The sequence below is a fragment of the Podarcis vaucheri genome (genome assembly GCF_965113315.1).
Source record: "Podarcis vaucheri genome assembly, chromosome: 6".
Taxonomy (NCBI): domain Eukaryota; kingdom Metazoa; phylum Chordata; class Lepidosauria; order Squamata; family Lacertidae; genus Podarcis; species Podarcis vaucheri.
Genome location: NC_138764.1, coordinates 65621163 through 65641138, shown reverse-complemented (window position 1 = coordinate 65641138; position 19976 = coordinate 65621163). Strand labels below are relative to the sequence as shown.

Sequence of the window (19976 nt, the reverse complement as noted above, 5' to 3'; positions counted from 1 at the left end):
AGATAACAGACACCAGAGATTTAATTAAATGGACAGCAGCTGGTTTCAGATTGTCACAAATTTGGCTTCAATTAGCTACAGTCTCAAACACCACAGAACTTAGCCCAGCTGGGACAGGTGTTGGGAAGGTTCCAAAAAATTCCCACAGGGAGAACAGGGAGACTAGAATCCATGAAAGGAAAATGCCGTTAAAGCAACAGTGCCAAGCAATACTTTGGGCTTTCAACATACATACTATTATTAACAGTATTATTTCAAAAATTAACTAATATGGGACTCAGCCACCCACCACATATCCACTACCAGTAATAACAACTGGTAGAAATGAACAAAGCCCCTGAAGGCCAACCACAAGGAAACATGTAAAGATCAAGGAATGGTCAAACAATAATTTCACATGTATACAAGTGCAAAATCAAATATTATTATTATTATTACCCAGTGCCCACTGGAAAGCTTGTAGTTATTAAAAAACGTTTCCAAAACACAATGGGTCATGTTGCAAATAAAGATTCCTCCTTTACTGCTCAAAGTTCTGAGGCAACAGGATGCAATGAGCCCAAAACATGGGCCAACAAAATGATATGATTCCATCTACTCTGTGGATAGGTCTACACAACTACTGCTCTGTCCCATTCCATCTTATAGCAATGACCATCACTGCTGCAGCTGCTGTGGCATTCTGCCCAAGCAAAACAGGACAAAATGGAATAGCTGTGTCCTGCTTGCCTTAAAAAGCAAAAGGAAATCTCCTTGTCTCTGAACATAACAAAACTATCCAGAGCTAGGCTCTCTGGATCAGTTTGTGAGCTTGAAAACAAGACACCCTTGGAATATTCCTCCTTTGACTAATACATGCTTTCCCTATACTAAAGCCACAACTCCCATTACCAGCTCCAGTGGAACCCCTGCATACTCACTGTGAAAAGAAGTCATTGATAGCATGGTCCTCCATGAATTTGTCTAGTTCTCTTTTACAGCCATCCAAGTTGATGGCCACAACTACCTTTTGTGGAAGCAAATTCTGGGATTTAGCTATGCACTGTTTGTGTAAGTTCTTTTTATTCTCTGTCTTGCATCTTCCAACATTCTGCTTCCTTTGCATTTTCCCCAAATTCTATTATGTGAGAGGGAGAAAAAACTTTTCTCTAGCTGCTTCTTCCACTCCTTCTATAAGTTTATGCCTCTCTATCATGGCCCCTCTCACTCACCTTTTCTCTAAATACACATGCCCCAAATGTTGCAGTCTTTCCTTAAGGTGATCCATCCCCTTGATCATGTTGGCTGTGCTTTTCCAAACATTTGCTGCTAACGAAGGAGACTTGGTGCTGTCATAACATGACAAGACCCAGGTTCCTGGAGTTGAAGCAGTTATAATTAAACTGGATTGCATTTGCAAAAGAGCTAGACCTAAGGGGATATCTGTTTATTATGTTTTGAGTCTGCTTTTGGGAGAATTATTGTCTTGGAAAGTGGATCACATCAATACAGAAAAAAGGGGGGTGATGCCAAGAGAAAAAGACAAAAGGAGTGGAGAAACAATGTAGATGAAGGAGAGCAGTCCTTTCAGGCCAAAACAAAATCCTAAGCAATTCAAATTTATATCCATTTTGGGCAGGGCTGATCTTACCTTGTTGCTATTCTTGCTTGAATAGCAGCTAATGACTCGTGTTCCTTTGGCTGATGGATGGGGCCAAGGTTTCCTTTTCCCTTTGATTCTACAGTTCCGGGGCAATGAGGTGGGAAGCAAGCTTGCTGCAGCTGCTCCTTTTGTGGCTGATGGATGGGGCCAAAGTTGGTCTCCCCTTTGCCACAATGTGGTTCCTGAGAGGCAGGGCAGGAGGAGCAAGCCCCTCCACCCTCCTGGCCTTTGGGCACTTGGCCAATAGCAGAGGCGAGAACATGCTGCCCTCCAGCTCTGCAATCCCATGGTAACTTCATCAGTGTCTGGATTAATATATGCGTGATGATTTTCCTTGATCACTTCCTGATTTGTGCTCCTCCTGCATTTATTAATAGGCTTGCATGAAATTAACAAACTTATTTCACAAGATATAAACGCTTAGTGCTAAATGCAAGCTCCCAACATTTTGTGAACAGCTTTGACTTTCACGCCCTAAAAGCACACCGGCAAATGACCCCTCCTAGAAATCATGCCCCATGTCCCTAAGAGGTCATTTGTTCTGGAGGCTTAAGTTTAAGTGCCAGCAGGTGGATGAAAGCCGTAAGTGGCAAATGTAAGAAATCCCTCTCAGGGAAAGAGAAATAGGTAGAGTCAGATACCTTTACTGTTGCAACCTCTTCACGGGTGGCTAGGTCAGCCAAGATCACTGCATGCTGCACAGAGAATGGGAAGCATAGTCCTTCAAGTGCAACACAGAGGAGGGGTAGAGGAATAACACAGCCATTTCTTTACGGCATCCAGAGACTAATCAGAGCCATTCAAACTGTTATTCGGTACATGGGTGTGTATGTTTTAGAATGCTCTTTGGTTCATAGGTTTGGACATTTGATGTATTGTTAAAACACATAGTGTGCATATACAAGCACATGTGCAAGAATGCATGAGCATGCATATGTATGTATGGTTTTTACAGCATTAATTAGGCCACACTGCTGCTGGGGTTGGAATGGCACTAGAGTCACTGAGATGTCAGAACATAACCTCCATTTGTACACATACGTGGTTCTCACATGAGCCCATTCATCCATGCATGTGTGCGCACACACAAAAACATACATAACAGGAATCACTGAACAAAGAAGGCGGCTTTTGTTTCACGGGACATGGAAAAAATATATGACACAGTACAGGTTAGAGTTACTGTCTTTTCAGAACAAACTGTGGTGTTGTTGTTTTTCCATTGCTCTAAGAAGGCCCCTCAGCAACAAAACCCTAAACTTTCTTTCCTGTGGCATGCTTAATTATTCATTGTGTGGTGGTTGTGTTCATTTAAGCTTTCTTACCAACGCTTTTGGTTAATGCACACAATTTGGCACTGTCACAATGGGAGGAATTAGACTCTGGCTTTGGAGGGAACAATAATTGGTCCAAGCACCCTTTAGTGTCACGTCAGTTTCTGGCAGATCATGAAGAGCGGCAGTACAAACCTGTTGACTAGACAAAGGCTTATCTGCACGCACCTAAATTAATCTTGTTAAAACCACACGTAAACTCAATTAAGATTAACTAGCACTATTTAAAACACAAATGTTTAGTGAACTCAGATTAATTTTTTCCATGTTAGGACTTCTGTTTTGCTATATTCCTTTTCTAGGGGATTCATTTCACCCTTCTTTTATCGCCATACATTGCTTTGGCCCTGAAGAGTGATTAAATAAGTGGAAATAAGTGTATGTGATACAGGAATATTACAATCACTCTAATGGCAAGCAAGCCCTGACCTTTAAACTCTCATGTTAACTACAGCATATATATATATTTAATGGGGCACCAGTTTTGTCTCAGCTTTTAGATGGACATTAGAAAACTAAAACATGAATGCATGCTAACAAGTAGGAGAACAAGATGCTGTCTTTAATACTAGAGCCTTTTGAGTAAGTCTCTGTTTGTAAACATCCTACTATTCTATTAACAGGTGCATAACAGAACAAAAAGAACCATCAAAACATGGACTTGCCAGCTTTTTTTCTGGGACAGGTCCTGTTTTGTCAGAAGGACACATGCCCTAAATTTTTGCTTATGATGCAGCTATTCAAGATACACAGGGGCTAAGCGATGAAAATGGTGGCAATCCTACTCTGCACTGAAGATAAAGACAGCCCACTTTATAATCTCAGCTAAAGCCACTTCACACAATCCATTTTTAATCTTTTACCTAGTTGCTGGCTGGTTTCCGGGCCCAATTCAAGGTGCTCACATCAGTGTTTAGAGCCATAAAGGACTTAGCCCCTCAAATATCTGAAAGACTGCCTCCTTTCCTAAAGCCCTCTCATGTGCTAAGATCAGCAAAGGGGGCAGGAAAGGACATTTCTCTGTGGCAGCCATTAAGCTGTGCAATTCCCTCCCCTCAGAGGTGAGTCTGTCACCTTCATTGAATAGTTCCTGCTATTTGCTGAGGGCACACCTCTTTATCCTGGACACTTGAGCTTTATATATTTTGGCACCCACTTTATTCTTGTAACAGTGATTTGTCTTAAATGGTTTTTAATATGGCAATTTAAATTGCTGTTACCAGTGCTTTTTTTAAAAAAATGTTTAGGGGTACTCTCATTTTGACTCAAGAAAATCGCCATTTTATAGTTCAAATTGGGGGGAAATAAATACAGTAAATGGACAAAGATTCACAAAATATTTAGGGGTATGCGTACCCCCAGGGGAAAAAAACACTGGCTGTAACCCACTGTGGAACCTTGTGGTGAAGTGTAGGTAAGAAATCAAATAAATGCCAACTAATTCTTATTGCTTTCCCAAATTTACCAAAAAGAGAGAGAAAGAAATTGAATGAATGATAATTTATTTATTTTAAAATTTTGAAAAAATATATGTCCTGCCCTTTGGTATTCTACTCTCCGGGCAGCTATCAGTTAACAAATAGAAAAATACAGCTAATCAAAGTAAGAAATGAAAGATATTAGAACAGCAAAAGCAATCAAACACCAAAATAAAACTGTTTCAAAAGGCCTGAGAGTGGGAGGAACATTCTGAAGATGGGGTGCCACTAATGATGTGAGGTGAGAATATTCTCTGCTGGAAAATTCTCTGGAGAATATTCTCCCCAAACGTTGAATTTTCAATTTCAAGTTTGGTGCAAAAAAATCAAAGAATGTGAATTCACTGCATTGCCCCATTGAATAAAAGTATCTGTACAGTTTTTGGTTGCCATCTGAACAAGTTTACCCATGAATAAACATGTATATTAACTAATTATATCATTTTCAATGCATTAAAATTATATCATTTTCAATGCATTAAAATGAATATTCTCCTATTTTAAATGAAAATTCTCTAAATTCTCATTAATCGAGAATATTCTCCAATAGATTATTCTCGAGAATTTAACATCACTAGGTGCCACAGTCGAGAAGGCCGTCTTTCTGCCTGACTAGGTTAGGACACCCACAGAAGGCGCCCCAACAATGACCTAAGTATAGGGGCATGTTTGTGTGGGGAAAGGTGGTCCTTCAACTTTAAAAAGTAAGGGCTCTAAAAAGTAAGCATCAGCACTTTAAACTGAGCTCAGAAATAGACTGTGCATGTGTTTTTTTAAAAAACAGCAAGGCAATTTCCCCTGAGCCACTCCCAGTTCAGAGTCTAGCAGTTGTATATTTTGTACTAACTGTAGTCTCCAAGATGTAATGTGCATGTACTACACATTATAGTCATCTACTCTGGAAATTACCAAACTGTGACGAACTGTGGTCAGGAGAGGTCACAGCTAGGACACCACTTGGTGAAAAACACTTCATGTAATAGAAGCCATTTGGACATCTGTTGGGAAAAAAGGATCAATCCTTTAGGCAGCAAGCACGATTATTTGGGGAAAGGGCAACCCTACCCAAAACAGGGTGAGCACCAGATCTATGTCTGACAAGCCAGTAACCAAAAGCATTTCTGCCTTGTCACAAATGAGCAGCAGCTTCTCATCTGCGGTCCTGTATTCCAACCCAGCACTTCCTCTGCCTCACGTGAAAAGGAGAAGTTGAGCATGGTGTTGTCAGCCTTTTGGTTAACACTTCATTTCAGAACTCCAAATGACCTCACTATGTGGTTTCATGTAGATATTGCAAAGCATGAGAGCCATGGTGGAACCTTGTCAAAAGCCCATAGCAGGAAAGCAATGGTTCTGAGCAGTAGTCTCGTGTAGACAAAACAAGTCAACTCTTAAATGGGATTTTGGAATCCTGAACCAAATCATGATGATTTTCTGCATTACATCCAAATCCTAACCCATACCCTGAGTAGTATTTGAAAACTGTACTGAATCCCAGTGTGGTAAATTGTGGTTTCATAAGCTTAACACATGTTGATTTCAGCTGATTTAAAAACAAAACAAAAATGGCAGTTCTCAATCTTGCCATATGGTTGGGTTTGTCTCAATTCAGTTTTATAGTTAAAGGACACGATTCTGACTCCTACTCCCTGCCCCAGTAGGATTTTGCATGCCCAGGTGCCATGAGCTCACTGCCCAATAGGGCACTGCAATCCAAAATACCACTTATAACAACATTATAAGGTTCAAATTAAGCCACAACTTTATTGATTATCGGTGCAATGGGTGTGGCATAGGCACTGGGTCAACCAATATCAGCCAACCTGCCTGCTAGATGATCAGCCAAGGGATCAAACCAATATTGAGGAGGCCCTATGGCATACACCAAATAGGAGCCACCTCTCCAGGATTGACGACTCGAATAGTGCTATGAGTCTAGCCTCCACTTGAGCATATGGACAGAGGCACCTCCCCCAGGATCCATTTAGTGGGATGCCCCATTCCCTTGGAGGGGCAGGCAGGGGCTTACAACCTCCCCTCCGACCATGCCTAGGTTTTGCCCAATGTCTTCTCTGCCAAAGTTGTGACAATTGCTACAAGGCAGGAGAAACCCGCCAGGGTCAATAGGGTCAATAGACCTGGTGGGAAAATTCCTCATTGGCCCCAAATATGGTGAGCAACTTTGTCCAAAGCAAGGTCAGATCCAACCTACCCACCAAAGTACCACCACAGCCCTGACATACACAGCAATTGAAGCAATGTGGGGGCAGGAGGATTGGGCCCAATGCTGATGTGCAACAGCTGTGACATGAACTCGGGATCCAACAAATCCAGGGTTGGCTCAACCCTATTCCTCCTCACACTTGGAATGCCCCATTTGGGAGCTTTCTTCTTGCCCATGCCAGCAGAGATACCACCATGGACTATCGACATGCCTACTCAGCAGTCAGTAGGAAGCTGGCTGAGAAGAGTGGACGAATCCTTCCACCTAATCCAAACACACACACACACACACCAGCCCAGTGTAATAAGGGCTTGGACTATCTTACAAACCATCAATAATATGTAGTGGTGAAACTAAAAGTTAAGGTAAAGGATCCCTGGATAGTTAAGTCCAATCAAAGGTGACTATGGGGTGTGACACTCATCTTGCTTTCTGGCTGAGGGAGCCAGTGTTTGTCCACAGACAGCTTTCTGGGCCATGTGGCCAGCATGACTAAACCACTTCTGGCACAACAGAACACAGTGATGGAAACCAGAGCACACAGAAACACTTTACCTTCCTGCCGCAGTGGTACTTATTTATCTACTTGCACTGGGATGCGGGTGGTGCTGTGGTCTAAACCACTGAGCCTCTTGGGCTTGCCCGTTGAAAGGTCGGTGGTTCAAATTCACGCAATGGGGTGAGCTCCCATTGCTCTGCCCCAGCTTCTGCCAACCTAGCAGCTCGAAATTGGTGAAACTATTACCAGGGTGTCCTAAGAATGATACCTGGCAAGTCTGCAATGAAACCCCTGAAGAAAAACATCATTACTGCCCTCACAATTCACCAGGGCAAAGGAAAGAAACAATTACCAATTAAAATTCTTAACTATAACAGCAAAAATTTACTGTGGCAATACATAATCAAATGTACTTGCAGACATGACGCTGCCCAAAGGTAAAGTATAAACAATGCTCTACAGGAAGCCCAAACCAATCCCAGTGTGGATCTCCCACCAAATTCTACAAACAACAATATAGCTTCCCTGCTGATCTTTCTTTGCAATTTCTGTGAGTACAAAATTCTATCTCCAACTTGGTGAAAAATTCAGGACCTTTTCCTTAAAAAAAAAAAAAAAAAAAGGCTGTTGCCACAGGCACAATAACAGCTAGATGGATGGTTCGTGGGTGGGTGTTTTTTAAGCCAACAACAACTAGGCTTTTGCTTCGGTCCTTATGGCTGGGTGCATTATGTGCTTCTGCGTGTCTGCTGTTGCTACGTGCCAAACGGCAATTGAAATAAGAGAAGAAAAATGCCAATGCCGCTTTTCCATTGCCTGCTCATCATGCAACAAAAGGATCAAGATCACATTTCATTCTTTAGAGTAACGCAGAAAGACATTCATTTCAGCCGCTCAAGGGGCAATTGTGGGTTGTCATGATCCATCAGTGTCTCTCCTCTGGATCCTTTTCTTCTGAATTTATAAATCAGGATGCCAGGAGGTCGCTGTGCTGCTGAATGGTATCAGCGTGGAACAGGAGCCTGTCACCCGAGACCTTTCGTTTCCTTTCAAGCAAGAAAAGCTCTGTTGGTGGTACCCATCATACAGGGCACCTCAGTCACAGCAGGCATAAAAGCCTTTGGAACGGGAACCAAGAGGCTATATTCCCCTTGTTTTTCAGGGCCCAAACAGGCTTTTGCTGAAATTAATGTAAGTATGGGGTAAATGTTTTCAATTTCAATTTGTAGAAAGCTTTTTAAAAAATAAATAAATCTTGGGCTAACTTTGAAAGTATCCTGTTTTTGAACAGTTAGTTGTTTTTAAAGAAATAAATATTCAATATGTGGTTTGGGATATCCTTCTACTTCAGACCCAAATGTCAGCCTCAGATGTTGAAACTGAAATCTGCAGTGGCTTCCACATTTCGTTTTCGGTTATGAAATTAAATTGGGACCAAATAAAGCGAGCCCTGTCTCTTCTACCACTAATCAAATGGTTTCCGTGAGCTTTTAATGTTTGGTTGGGGATAACTTTGCCAAGGCCACAGAGGGTGCAGAGAGGCCAACACAGGACAGCTTGGTGCATATGAGCCTTAGAGTTGCTAGAGCTAATATAACTGGAAAAAACGGCTGCTTGTTCCAGAGCCTCAGAGCCTCATTGCCTGCATAGTTTCATTTGGTAAATGTGTTTTTACAAGACTTTGGAAGCTGCTCTGCATTGCAGCTTACAAACATGTGAATGTGGCTAAACAGATGCTTATACATTGGGAAACTTGTTTGTTTGAATCTTGTCAGATTCAGGCTTAGGAACCCCCCCCCCCAATTTATTGCAGAAACAACCCTGAGCTCACAGTCAGCAGAGACCTATAGACAGCTATATCTCCCTGACTAGTTTCTAAAAACATGGTACACTCAACTACAAATATGGACATCCCATTCACACAACAACAACAGGTGCACACCTAAAGATGTAATATATGAAGTGACCCTTAGATTACTGTAGCATATTCTCTGGAGGTTGCTTTAGATGACTGTATGGAAGCTGCATACTGGCAGCCTTCCTAATGAACTTTGTTTGTTTGAAGTGTATTATCTCATTTATTTATTTATTTGTATTTATTCATTTATTTTCAAGTAAGTTTACCATGCTAGCCAAAGTTTATTACAAAACCATACAAACACAGATGATACAAAACAAAACTTCTGCTTAAACAACCAGAAACATGTTATTGCAAGCAAGACTATGAATGAAGAGCCCTCACAACAACATACAGTGCAATTATTATTATTATTATTATTATAATATTATTATTATTATTATTATTATTATTAATTAAATTTGTATACTGCCCTTCATCTGAAGATCACAGGATGGTTCACAACATAAAAATACAAAATGAAAACACAAAATACATAATTAAAAAAAGCAAGAGCAAAGCAAACCAATACCCCCCCCCAGACACATTGAAAAGGCCAGACACAAAAAGATATGTAACGAAGGTGCCGGGTGAGCCTCCTTGGGGAGAGCATTCCATGAAAGGGTCATTCTCATGTTGCCAGCCTTCAGCCCCCTCATGGAGAGGGCACATGAAGAAGGGCCTCAGATGATTATCACAGTTCATATGATGAGAGCTGGTCCTTGATGTATTGCAAGCAATGCCACCCATCCCTAACCATGGTAGGTGGTACTGAAAGCCACAGAGGGGTCAAGAAGAATTAAGAGGGACACATTTCCTCTGTTTCTTTCTCAACAGAGGTAAATCAAACAGGGCGACCAAAGCAGTTTCTGTGCGCAACCTGGCCTGAATCCCCAGATGAAATGGTTCTAGGGAATCAGTTTCCTCCAAAAGCGCTTGAATCTGGTTCACAACCACCCGCTCACGAACCTTGCCCAAGAATTTCATTGTTGACCTCCGAATCTCCCTTACAATTTACTGCTATTCAGGATTTTTATTTTCAAATGTATAGCCTGCCTCATCCTTTATATTAGGACTAGGCAACCTTTTCTTCTGCTGAGGGCCACATTCCCACTAGAGTAATCCATTGGGGGCCATGTTCCAATAGTTGATGGAGCCATATCTGATGATGAGCAGAGACAAAAGTGCTCCGGGTGAACTAATCTAGAACAAAGACTCCCCCACCCGCTGGACTTCAATCTTCACCTCAGATTAGAATTCTCAATCCTATGCAGATCTCTCAGAAGTAAGCCCTGCTGGGTTTGATGGGGTTATTGTCAAATAAATATACACAGGGATTGGGAGGAGTTGCTTGTGAACAGACCAATATAGCTACCGTTCCAGAAAGCTTTAGTGTGTCAGGGAGAGAGAGAGTGTGCACAGATGCCTACCAATTTGTTCTCAGACTATTGGAGAAAAACTTATTTTCATCCAGGGGAAAAGTTAAATACTGCCCCTTGTGGTAGTTTCCACTGCTCTTGTTAAGTTGACAGCAACTACTTTCTCGATTGGCTTTATCAGCTCTCTTTTGTTAACTTGCCCTCAGCTCTGGGGCTCAGGTGAGATAAACATGAAAGCCAGCATGTCTAAACAATTCTAATAAGCCAAGGCTTCCAGAAGGTCAGGCTGATAGAAATTTGGAAGTATTTGGCATCTGCAGCTGAAGCTACAAAAAAAAGCCCATCCTGATAAAAGTAGGATGGGCTGCAGTTTAATGGCCTTTTAAGCTGTGCAGGCATAAAAAGAAAAGCCGCAATTCCGATCCTCAGCATCTTCAGAGAAAAGATCTCAGGCGTGGGAAAGGTAAGGCGTAAGAAGGACCTGCTAGATGGGGCCGATGCTCCATCTAGTCCAGCATTCTGTTCTCACAATAGCCAGCTAGATGCCTATGGGAGCATTCTCCTTACTTGCGAGTCCCAGCATTCAGAGGTCCAGAGGCTTCAGCCGTAATGTCAGTGGCTGATGCAAGACACTGCTGGCTAGGAGCAGGCCCTTTAATGCTGCTCTGTCATAACCTTATGGTGCAGAGTTTGCATCACTCCACCCTTCAGCTGATGCTCAAGAGCAGCCGTCCAACTGCGGCAGCGAGTGCACACCGTCAAATTCCTCAAGATGGTTCACATGATGACCACATGTAGAAAGATGAGAATGTGAAGAGAGCTGTCGGCTATTCCTGTGTGGCTGCTGGAAAAAGAGAGGTCACAAGGAAAGGTGCTGGCTCACTACTTGGGGTCCACATCACTGTATCATGTACAACAGCCTTCCCCAACTTGGTGCCCCCCATATGTTTTGGACTACTGATGCAGTCCCCCAACAGCATGGCTGTGCTGGCTGGGAGTTGTGGTCCAAAACATCTGGGGGAGGTTGAGACAGATGAAGTGGACAAAAAATAATAATAATCAGCATGGCTCAATTTCAGTCTCTCTGTGAGCAACATGCAAAAGCAATTGTGCAATTAATTCCAAATAACAGACATTTGCAATTTAAGGGCTCTTTCCTTGTTTAACTAGCTCCCTTGGATAAGCTCAGTACTGAATAACTTTGGCTCAATGCAGCTGGGAATCTCAACATGCAGAAATGATGGGACTATGCGTTAGAGGGCCAGGACCATAGCTCAGTGGTACGTTTTTATTACACTGGGGCCAGTCACTGCCTCTCAGCCTTACCTACCTCACAGGACGATTGTAAGGTTAAAATGAGGAGAACTATATATGCCACCTAGAGCTCCTTGGAGAAAAGGTGGAATATAAATGTAATCAATCAGTCAGTCAGTCAACCTAGCAAGTACCAAATACTTCCACAATTGCTCTGCATAGAGGATAGACCATAAGTCATTGAGGGGAAGGGAATATCCCTGTATAGGTCATTAAAAAGCACACATGTGCCTATAAGCCTGTACAAAGCACTGTAACCATGACAAGACACTACTGGAGCACAGGAGCAGCACACATTAAGTTTCTGAGCCTGTCTGGAATGCCTGCCTAATGCATCAATAGCAATCAGCGGCAGCAACAACAGTAATAATCCTGGTGTGTGTGTTTCTCTGTGCCAGGCAACTGGCTTTCCATCTTTAAAGCAATCAGCTAAAATTGCAGCTCTCACTTATCTCTAACCCTCCCAGGCAAATAAGCAAGCTGGCACCCTTGATGTCATTCCAAGCTCAGATTCATTTTGGCAGGAGCCTGCAGCTCTCCAGTCCCGATACTCACTCTCTCAGTCTACAGGGAGACACAGCTGTTGGTTTTGTAAGATACAAAGCAAGAGAGAATTGAGGATCAAGACTTTATCGGTTCTATTTCTGACACTGAGAAGGGATATGTTCTCTGGCAGCCCAAAGAGGGGCGGGGAAAAGGTATCAGGATACCTCTGCTAAACGATTTGGAGGATGTTGTCTTCAGAGAAGGGGGAATTAAAACCTGGGATCCTATAGTTGGTAAGAGAAACATCCAGAGGAGCCCCTTATCATTTTGAAATGACAGCACTCATAGTCAAAGACAGAAGGCAGAAGGGAGCTGCCAAATGGAGAAGGTAAATGGTAGCTGCCTGCAAGCTGGCTAGCTTGCTGGCCAAAATCAATTTTTTTTTTAAAAAAAAAAGAAACCTTAAAACTGTACCACTTGGTGTCAGGGGATGGTTAGCTGCTTGTGCTTAAAATTGTGCCCCTTCAGAGTTTGTGCGACCCCACAAACCTCTGTGTGTGACAGAGCTCCTCAGACATGTCTGCTCTAGTCACTAGTAGAGTCTGACAGTGGCTGTCTGCGGAAGCGCTTCCAGCAAAGAAGTTCCTTAACGGAAACGCGTCTCCTGGACTCACGACGTGGCAGCTTCCGGCGAAGCATGGGTCTCCCTGCAGTTGCTTCTGACACCTCCCCGCTATTTTCGCTCGAAGTGTCTCTCACCCCTTTCTCTCCCCTGCTGCTTCCTGCCTGGGCTGCTGCGTCTCTCTCAGCATTACTGAGATCCTCCTCCAGAGACCCCGCGCTCCCCCTGCTGGTCCCTGCTTTGGCTGTTGACTCTCTCCCAGTCTCTGGGAGCCTTACCACTTCCCTTTCCTCCGATGTCAGTTCCCTGACATCCACCTCCCCTCCAGGGCCCCCCTCTTCCCCGCCCCTACTCTCTCCTCTGGGCGGTGAGGAGCTGAAACCCCTAAAAGAATCCTCTTCATCTTCAGACGTCTCGAACAATTCCCTCCATCGGTCTTCGTTCCGACTCGCTGAATCCTCCTCCACCTCGGAATCAGCGAACCCCTCCAACTCTTCTTCGTCGTCGGTGGTGGCGAAGTATTCCCTCCGGAACCTCGCCACTGGCTGGGGTTTTCTAGGGAATCTCTGATGAAAAGTTTCAATCAAAACCTCGTCATCTACATCCTCTGCCCTGACCCAGGTGTTTTCCGACTCCGGCTCCCCTTCCCACATTACCAAATACTCTACTTGCTCTCCCCTCCACCTGGAATCGAGAATCTCCGCTACATGGTAGCTGTGTTCTTTTTCCTCCATAGCTGGTCCCCTATTGACCCTCCCCTCTCTGTCCCCTATATACGGTGACAGCAATGATCTGTGGAACACTGGGTGCAACTTCATGTGGTTCGGTAACCGGAGTCTGAAAGCCACTGGGTTGACCTGTTGCGTGACTTCAAATGGGCCCAGTCTTTTGGGTCTTAACTTCTTACAACCTCCTTTAAATGGTAACCCTTGGGTGGACAGCCACACCTGGTCCCCCACCCTAATGCTTTCCCCTTCCCTTCTGGTTTTGTCTGCCTGCCTCTTATATTCCTCCTTCGCCCTGTTTAAATTAAGTTGGAGCTGGCGATGGATCGCTTCCATTTCTTCAACGAACTGTTCTGCAGCAGGAACGCTCCAGTTCTCCCCCTCCCCCCCTGGGAAGGCTCGGGGATGACACCCGTGATTGGCCAAAAAAGGGCTCATCCCCGTGGACACGTTCTCTGCATTGTTATAGGCAAATTCTGCCAACGCCAGCTTCTCCACCCAATCATTCTCTCTGTCATCCACATAACACCTCAAATATTGCTGGAGGACACCATTAGCTCTTTCCGCCTGCCCATTGGTTTCTGGATGACGGGCAGTGGAAAAATTCACCTCTACATGCAATAAGCTCATGAGCTTCCTCCAGAACCTGGAAGTAAATTGTTTCCCTCGGTCCGAAACCACCCTCAAGGGGGCACCATGCAACCTAAACACATTTTCCACAAACAATTTAGCGGTTTCTTCTGCTGTGACCGCATGTGAGCAGGCTATAAAGTGGGCCATCTTGGTTAACAGGTCTACCACAACCATAATGGCTGTCTTCCCTTTGGACCTGGGCAGATCAGTCATGAAATCTATTGCCACTGCCTCCCATGGTCTTTCCGGCGTGGGTAGTGGTTCTAATAAACCTGCCGGTGCCCGCCTCTCCCCCTTGGCTCGTTGACATCGGTCACACCCTCTCACATATTCACGCACATCTTCCCTGACCTTGGGCCACCAGAATTCCCTGGTAACCAGCCACATGGTTTTGTGTTGCCCAAAATGCCCTGCTGTGGGGCTATCGTGCAGTTGCTTGAGTACCTTTTCCCTCAATTCCCCTTCAGGTATGTATAACGCTCCCTTGTAGTACAACGCCCCGTTTCTCTCCTCAAAACCCCCGGGTTTGTCTCCCTCCCTCCTGAGACCCCTGAGTTTGTCCTGGGCGTATTCATCCTGCACCGTTCCCTCTACCAGTTCCCTTTGCCCCACCAAAGCCGCCCCACACACCCAGCGGTCCTCGGGAATGACATGGGTCTCTTTGGGTGCACCCTCTCCCTCCAAATATTCAGGTTTGCGTGAGAGAGCGTCCGCCCTAACGTTCTCCGGGCCTGGTACGTAACAAATCTCAAAGTTAAATTTGGATAACTCCTGGGCCCATCTCAACTGCCTTTGGTTGAGCACTCGCGCAGTTCTCCAATACTCTAGATTCTTATGGTCCGTGCACACTTGCACCTTCTGTTGTGCACCAATTAGTAGGTGCCTCCATCTCCGGAAGGCCTCATAAATCGCAAGAAGTTCCCGGTCGTACACCGCGTAGTTTCTCTCAGATTTGTTCAGCTTTCGCGAAAAGAAGGCACACGGTCGCCACTCTGACCCCTCCTTCCCCGGCTGCAGAAGAAGCACCGCCCCTATGGCTCTGTCAGAAGCGTCTGTTTCGACCCTCAGCTTTTTTTGTAAATCCACATGTAGAAGTTGTTCGTCAGAGGCGAAGGCCCTTTTCAGTTCCTCAAACGCTCGCTCCGCCTCCCCCGTCCAAACAAACTTCTTTTTGCTGCTGAGACAGTCCGTGATGGGCGCCGTCAGGTGGGCGAAGTTTCGGATGAACTTACGATAAAAGTTTCCAAACCCTAGGAACCTCTGCACATCCTTCTTGGTCTTGGGTGTTTTCCATTCCAGCACCGCTTGAACCTTGCCGGGGTCCATGGCCAACCCCTTGTCTGACAAGCGGTACCCCAGGAATTCCACCTCCTTGGTATGAAACTGACACTTCTCCAGTTTCACCCACAGTCTGTTGGCTTGCAGCCTGCTCAACACTTCTCTGACGTCTCTCACATGTTGCTCCTCATTCTCCGAATACACCAACACGTCATCTAAGAAGGCCACGCAATTCTTGTAGAGCAAAGGCCCCAGTACATGGTTCATAAAGGCTTGAAAACACGCGGAGCCTGTTTGTAATCCAAAAGGCATAACGAGGTATTCAAATGCCCCCAAAGGGGTGAACATGGTGGTCTTCCATTCATCCCCTTTCCTTATACGTATCAGGTTGTACGCCCCCCTTAGGTCCAGCTTTGTAAAAATCTTTCCTTTTCGCACCCTGGTCAAAATATCATCAATCCTGGGCATAGGAAAAGCCGCCGGCTCTGTCACTGCATTTAGGGCCCGAAAGTCACATACCAGCCTCGGCTTGTCCGTGTTTTTTTTATCCACAAAAAACACTGGGCTACCCCCCGCTGCCTTGGACTCTCTGATGAAGCCTCTCTTCAGGTTCTTGTCAATGAACGCTCGCAACTCCTGCATCTCCCTGTCTGACATGGCATACAACTTGCCTACAGGAAGCTGTGCTCCAGGGAGTAAATTGATCTGGCAATCAAAGGGCCTATGCGGGGGTAGTTGGTCCGCTTCCTTCTCGCTGAACACGTCGCTGAGATCAGCATACTGTGGTGGCACCTTCCCCTTCTCCATTACTTCCGTCCCTGCTAGGGTGGCTTGGGCCCCTGCTGACCCCTTTTCCGCCCTGCAGTGTTCTAAGCAGTGTGCGGAACCGAAGGAAACCACTCTTTGATGCCAGCCCACCAGCGGATCATGTAGGGCTAGCCAGCTCATTCCCCCTCAACAGCTCCCACCATCCCTTGCCATTCCTTCCTCTGGGGGCAGACTCTGGCAAAGTGGCCTGGCTGTTGGCAGAGATAGCATTTCCGGGCTCCCTTTCCCTCCTTCTTCGCCCCCTCACTGGGCTTTGAAACTGCGCGCGCGCGGGCTGTTCCGATTTCCATCGGCTCTGCCGGTGGGAAAGCTGGCTCAGGAATGTCTGGAATGCGTAACTCCTTCCAACGTTCCCCTCTCCCTTCCCGCCTCTCCAAGGCTCTTGCCTCCTGGCGCGCTCCAATGGTCAGCGCAGATTTGGTCAGCTGATCCATAGACACCGCCCTGGGGCTCCTGGCCAGCTCGTCTTTCACAGCTGAAGAAAGACCTTCTTCAAATAGCATCTGAATGGGTGCTGCCGATAAATCCCACCCCAATCTGTGAATCAGCATGGTAAATTCAGTCCAGTACTCACGGACAGATCTGCTTCCCTGCTTGCAAGCCATTAGCTGTCTGCGCACCACCCCTTCCTCAATATCGCTGGAAAACATGATATCCATTGCACGAAAGAATTTCATAGTGTCCTTTAGGATATCATTGTGCGTTGCCATCAGGGGTCGAACCCAGTCTCGCGCCCCCTTCTCAAGATGCCCAATTACGAAAGCAACTCGCGATTCCTCATCAGGGAACTCATCAAACTGCACATTAAGGGCATATTGCATCTCAGTCCTAAAGGCCTGGTAATCCTTGGGGTCCCCCCCAAACTTCTGCACCAATCCTGGTACCTTTCTGGGGAACTGAGTGGTTCTCCCCTTTTTGTCAGCATCCTGAGCCCTTCTCTCCTCGAGCCTCGCCGTCTGCAGCGCAAGTTGGACCTCCAGAGCTTGATACCTTTCTTCCAAGCTTGGACCAGCTCCAACCCCTGCGTCTCCGGTTCCGACTGGGTTGCTCATGATGCTTTCTCCTGCACAGGCAGCGTACAGAGACTGTCAGACTGCTGTCAGGGGATGGTTAGCTGCTTGTGCTTAAAATTGTGCCCCTTCAGAGTTTGTGCGACCCCACAAACCTCTGTGTGTGACAGAGCTCCTCAGACATGTCTGCTCTAGTCACTAGTAGAGTCTGACAGTGGCTGTCTGCGGAAGCGCTTCCAGCAAAGAAGTTCCTTAACGGAAACGCGTCTCCTGGACTCACGACGTGGCAGCTTCCGGCGAAGCATGGGTCTCCCTGCAGTTGCTTCTGACACCTCCCCGCTATTTTCGCTCGAAGTGTCTCTCACCCCTTTCTCTCCCCTGCTGCTTCCTGCCTGGGCTGCTGCGTCTCTCTCAGCATTACTGAGATCCTCCTCCAGAGACCCCGCGCTCCCCCTGCTGGTCCCTGCTTTGGCTGTTGACTCTCTCCCAGTCTCTGGGAGCCTTACCACTTCCCTTTCCTCCGATGTCAGTTCCCTGACACTTGGCATTAACTTTGTTCCAATGATCCAATACCTTTGGCAGGTTGAAAAAGAAAACCCCTGAGTATTCCACCCACTGTCCTTACTAACAAGTCACAATGAAGTACTGATGGCTGTGTGGACCCAAGGCATCTACTTTTTGGCCTATTTATGAAAAGGTAGTTCCCCTGCCACCTATGAAATATTGTCTCTCATTTGATTGTGTGTGTGTGCATTTGTGCATGCGCACACATCAGTACACATGTGACTGTACCTCTTTTGCACAGTGCAGGTGCTGTAACTATGTAGATATGATCAAAACAACAATAAAGGTCTAAGCGTATGTCAGGTAAGCATATAAGCAGCAGCCAGTTACCCCACCATACACTAATGTGTACAGACACCCACACATACACACAAGAAATTTATACGCTATAAATCAGAGAGAGCAGCAGAAGGGGATTTGGGATGCCAGAGGAGTGTTTGGGGGGTGAGGCACTCTTGATACTGCCATCATTTTAAAAAAGAAGCCAAGTCTCAACAGCAGAGTTCTCATATGTCACAGGTACAGCAACAGGACCCAGACTTCAGAATGGGCTAAAAATAATGTGAGGGATTGGAATTCACCCAACACTATCCCAGCCCCCCTTCAATGTACATTTCCATCTGGCAAATGTGCAAGGGGCAATGCTTGCATGATCTTCCAAGCAATGTTCAAGATCCTGTCTTATGAGAAGCAGCTGTATCCATGACCTCCACTTTGATTACTACTTGCAGTTGCTTGATAGGAAATATTGTCTACAGAGCAACAAACAGTGCATGTACAGAACGACAAGAAAATACCAAGACTTCAGTATGGAATTAGCCTGATCCCGCTGACCCCAAAGGAACCAGGCAATTTATTGTTCTCCTAGCGGAAAGGTCTTAGCAGCTGCAAAAGCCCTTACTTAGGATTTGCAAAGCTCCTCACAAACTCCCCCAAATCCCCTCGCTGAAAATATTCACAGTCACATCCGCCACCTTCATTTCACCCAGAGACGTGCCCAGGCATCTTCCAGGCACCCAAAACAACACGTTTGCTCAGTAAAGATGGGCTGCTTACGCAGCATTAAAATTCAGCTCACAGGTATGGGTAATTGCTGTTTCATATCTCTCAGTGTTGCTCTGGCCAAAAGAGAAACTTTGCAAAGATGCTCAGGATAGCTTGGCTTTATGGCTGTTGAGCCCATGCAGAAGTGAGAGGGGGGCTCAGCCAGGTACACTTGCCCTGAGACTTGGAGGGCCAAGCTGATTGGGGGGCCCTGCCAGGGACTGGGTACCTTTTTGTTTGAGTTTATGACTTTATTCTAACAAGACTCCAACTCAGGATCTCAGGCAAGTTGTGCATGGGCCTGGTGGTTAAGCTTGTCCCATTGGAATCCTTGTCCCATTGGAAGTTCTCAACTAACTCCATGACAAGAGCTCAGCTCCAAGCTCTAAGCCCCAGAGCAAGACCTTGTCTAACCAGATTCTCAGTAAGGTCATGTGCGACATTATTTAATACTGTGATTCTTAGGCAAGAAGATAAGGACAGGAAATAATTTTGCTACTGTTAGAAATGGTAAACATTTTGAGATTTCTGCTCCTGAACCTGCAGAAAAAAATTTGGAGTCTTCGTCTTATGCACATAAAATGGGACAATAATGGGACAAGAAAGATCTAGGGCTTTCTGGTGCACTCTGTTTTAGGGGGTATATCTTTTGGTACCAGGTTACATATCACAATGGCTGACGGTATACAGTGTTAATTCAGTTAATTCTGTAATTGCATATTTTAAATATTTTTACTTTATTTTAATCATAGCGTTCAGTGGTAGTGGTAATGTTGTCAACATCTATATAAAGGGGGAAGTTAATTAGAGCAGTGCCAAATGTTTCATGATTACTGGCTTGGAAACTGCTTTCACAGAGTCAGAAAAAACCCTGCAAATGGTTCAAATATTTAGTTTTTAAAAATCCTGTGCCTTCCATTGTTTCTGCTACTGCTTCATAGTTATCCCCGCCCCTCAAAAAAGTCATATGGGCAATCACAGCCAATCAGGGATCACATAATGAGAGGGATGATGCGGTA

At 45.3% G+C, this 19976-nt stretch overlaps 1 protein-coding gene across 3 annotated transcripts in view; it reads right to left on the bottom strand.

The window, feature by feature from the left end:
* Window positions 1-19976, bottom strand: part of TMCC2 (transmembrane and coiled-coil domain family 2) — a 98329-nt gene that overhangs the window by 49460 nt on the left and 28893 nt on the right. The window lies entirely within an intron of this gene.